Genomic DNA, 4,215 nt, shown 5'->3' on the forward strand with positions numbered 1-4,215 from the left:
AAGTCACCGATGGCGCTTGTTCCTAACTACCATAGCTGCAGATGCCTGAATGATCTCTCCCGCAACCGCTTACACCCACTGGACACAGCAGATGGCCGACTTATGGCTCCAAGGGACCTTCATGGATTTCTCCCCCCTTGAAATCACCCTATTTACCACTCTCCTTTGGGGTATAATAAAGGGCTTCCTTCTCCTCCCTGTTCCTCCCCCCTCAACGTCCCTCTCCAGCAGGAAGTAGCTCAAAGACCTCAACGACCTTACCCCCCAATAGAGGAAAAAGGGAGGAATGTAGGGCCCCATAAAACCCCAAAGGAGACATTCCCTAAAACATGGCGCCTTTTTGGCTTCTCTTCCGGGTCCTAACATTCCCACTGGCGCCAAAGTATGGCCTATCAAAATCATCACCCGCCCTTCCGACCAATCAGCCACCGCCCCGTGTACTAACCACCCTCTCCCAGAACTCAGCTCTCTATAAATGTATGCTTCACCCTCAAATAAAGCGGAACTTCTCAGGTGAACTGTCAGCTCGGGTCCTGTTGTTCTTTCACCTTATACAAGAAGCCATTTTTCTCTGGGCCACTAACTTTAAAACAATATATGTTGTTTTTTTTTTCCAATGCTAAATATCCAATGTTTCTCTTTTCATGGACATTATTTTTGCCTTTTAGTTTTTACAAATTCTCTAAAACATTATTCAGGCAATTTCAAAACTCAAAAATTAATAAGGTAAAAATAATACAATTTAAAATCGTATCCACTGGGCCGGCCCGGTGGCGCACTGCTACAGTGCGCTGCTTGGGAAGTGCAGCGGCTCTCCCGCCGAGGGTTCAGATCCCACATACAGACCGGTTCCTGCTCACTGGCTGAGCGAGGTGCGGGTGCAGCACCGAGGGTCGCGATCCCTTTGCCGGTCCCGGTCTGGTACGGGTGCGACACTGAGGGTTGCGATCCGTTGCCGGACACGAAAAAAGACAAAAAGGAAAAAAAAAATCGTATCCACCAAGTAAGATATTCCAAATAAGTTGTGTTTAAAACATGTAACAGCTTGATTCTCTCTCTCTCTCTCTCTGTCTCTCTCTCTCTCTCCCCCCCTCCCCCCTTGGTGTCTGGACAGTAAGGGGATCCAAATCCTTGACCTTGGATTACAAGACTGTACTATAACCAAGTGAGCCAACGGGCCAGACCAAAATAATTCTTTTAAGATTCATTTTCCTACTGTAGCAGAACTTTTAAATGATTATAATTGTTCTGCTGAATTTTAATCAAAAATGCCAAAGCATGGTTGCTTTCATAATGTTGTTGTCAGGATGTTACGTTTCAGTAACAAGTCCAAAGCCTCAGTGGCTTAAAACAACAAAGGTTCTTGATGGAGTCTGGATGTGTTGTCCCCTCCAAAACTCATGTGGAAGTTTGATATCCAGTGTGGCAGTGTTGGAAACTGATTGAGTCATGGGGGTAGATCCCTCATGAATGGATTAATGCTCTCCCTGGGGGAGGGGGGATTAATGAGTGAGTTCTCGCTCTGTTAGTTCCCGCGAGAGCTTGTTGTTAATAGGACCTTGGTACCTTCTCTCTCTCTCTTGCTTCCTCTCCCACCATGTGGTCTTCTTGTACCTGCCACTTTTCTGCCATGAGTAGAAGCAGCCTGAGGCCCGTGCCAGATGCAGCTGTCCCAAAATTGTAAGCTAAATAAACCTCTTTCCTTTATAAATTACCCGGTCTTAGGTATTCCTGTTATAGCAACACAAAACAGACTAAAACTGTTCTTTTCTTGCTCATCCTACGTTTTTGTTGTGGTTCAGCAGGGGTTGGGGGTGGGGTCTTTGCTCCTTGTGAACACTCAGGGATGAAGTGGGATTGAGCCGTGTCCATTTCAGATGTGCCAGAGGAGAAAATGAGTTCCTACGGGTCTGGTGTTGGCAATTCAATGCTCCTGACCAGGAGCAACATATCTCTCCCTCTCACACTCATTGGCAAGAACGAGTCACAACTGGTGCAAGGAAGTGGAATTCTGTCACCTGCCCAGGACAAGGAAGAAATGTGCAATATGTGTTGAATAGCACTTATGGCCACCACAATCTGTTCAATAGTCAAAAAGCCGTCTTTCTGTTCTGTATGACTTTAATAATTCTTTTTATCTTCATTGTATTTCAGTTTACTACTAAATGTGAACTAAGACCATTCAATCTCATGACTCCTGTATTTCTGCATATCTGGAAAAAACGCAGGTTTGCTGCTCCCTCAGTACTGTATGTTCTGCAAAACTAGTAGACAGATATTAGGTTTTTCACTCTACCCTTCATGTTTGTGTCTCACGTTTTCTTTTGCTGTATCTGTTCTTCATTCTGGGTAAATTTCATATGTTGTCTACTAGTTTACTGATCTCTGCAGCTTTGCCTAAGTTGTTTAATCTGTTATTTAATTTAATTTCAATTATTATGTTCATCATTTCTCAAAGTTCTCTCTAGTTCTTTTTCCAGTTTTCCTGTTCCCTTTTAAATCCTGTTTTATTTAATTGTGGTTTCCATTTCATATTTTCGTTCATCTTTTTCATGTTTTTTAAGTTTACTTATTTTATGGTGTCTTTAGAAATGCTTTATTGTCTTCAGTTATTAGAGTGCTAATTTTACTATTTAATTTTTTTGGTGTTGGTTGGTTGGTTTGGGGGCTGGCTGGTACAAGAATCTGAACCCTGACCTTGGTGTTATAAGCTGTGTTCTGACCAATATTATTTAATATGTTCATTCTTCCTCATGTTGGTTTATTTTACATAATTTTTATTGTGCCATATTTTAGTGCCCCCCCCCCCCAATGTGAACCATGTGCTGCCAAATTTTGCAGTTGCTTCTGTCAGGATTCCTGGTCCAGTTTTCACATTAATTTCTAATTAATCCTTTAGGTGGTGTCAATTTAGGCCATGCACCCTGGATTGGTGCAGTTTAGTTTTGATTTCTCATTGCAGATAGTGCTTTGGTTATTGTTTTTACTAAGAGCCTATAAGTGCAAATTGCACTACTATATTTGCTTCTATAAGGCGAGGATCCATGAGGAAGAGACTCTTAAACATCTCTTAAAGAACCAAAATGAGGAAGGGAGAATGGAGAAGGAGGAATTCCCCTGTCCGGTGACGCCTTCCATCTGTGCACCTTCCTCAGAGCCGCAGGAACAGAGGTCATTCCCCTCAGGCAGGGAGAGGCTCTTGGGATTAGAATCATAAGACTGCTACGAGAGCTCTGACCAAGCCTCCTCCTTACTGTCCCTTACTTTATCAAGCGGACTGAGATCTGACAGCTATTCGGAGAGTCTGAACGTGTCAGGAGTTTTTCGTTTTTCAGCGCTCAAGTGTGCTGTCTTGTAACAGTTAGAAATGCCACTAATTTGGTGAACGTTCTAACCGATCTATTCTGCCTACAAAAACCTTTCACTCCACTGTTAGAACATCCAGCCACTTGACGATTTCAAATTCCCACAGTGCGCTGTTCAGGTCTCACTTAGAGGCGCCTCCTCCTCCGCAAAGAGCATTCGGCTGGTCCCCACCCTGGGGCTTTATCTGCCCTCTGGGGCACGCCCACGTTGCTCTAGTACATTTTCTAAGTGAATGTGAGTCCTCGTATGTGTTTTGTTGGGCTTGAAGGAAGTGCCATTTCCAGGAGTCCCTTTCAGAAACTACCTTTACTACGAAGTTGAAGTGGATGTATTCTAACTGGCAACACAGCTTTACGCCTAATCGAGTACTATTTGGTTAAAAAAGAAGCCGAGCCAATCATGCAGGCACTGTGCATACGGGTGGCTCTGTGGCTTAGTTGGCTAAAGCGCCTGTCTCGTAAACAGGAGATCCTGGGTTCGAATCCCAGCGGGGCCTTGTTGTAATCATTTTGATAATTTATTCCAAATTTTAGTTTAAAACCGTCTTTAATCACAATATCAGATCCATCGCTTGAAGTTTTAAGTCTCCAAAGTTTCCTCATTGCATCTTGATTCTCAAAGACAGGCTCTCTGATGATTTATCGCGAAGTTATTTTAGGATTTAACTGTACTTGGCTTAAGATCAATCATAGATAGAGAATTTCTAAAATAAAATTGAAAAACTTTTCATTCAAACCATTTAAAAATATATTCTGTTGGTTTTTCAAACTCCAAGCAAACTTACCACAGTGATACATAGATGAAAAATGGTTACAACTTACTGAACAGTTACTCTGTTGCATTTTGTGT

General features: G+C 42.8%; 1 non-coding gene across 1 annotated transcript; it reads left to right on the forward strand.

The window, feature by feature from the left end:
• The first annotated feature begins 3,788 nt into the window (after positions 1 to 3,788).
• Positions 3,789 to 3,862, forward strand: TRNAT-CGU. The gene has a single exon. It is a non-coding gene; the product is annotated as a tRNA-Thr (tRNA).
• The last annotated feature ends 353 nt before the right edge of the window (positions 3,863 to 4,215 follow it).

This window comes from Galeopterus variegatus, unplaced genomic scaffold (assembly GCF_000696425.1).
Source record: "Galeopterus variegatus unplaced genomic scaffold, G_variegatus-3.0.2 Scaffold2434, whole genome shotgun sequence".
NCBI lineage: Eukaryota > Metazoa > Chordata > Mammalia > Dermoptera > Cynocephalidae > Galeopterus > Galeopterus variegatus.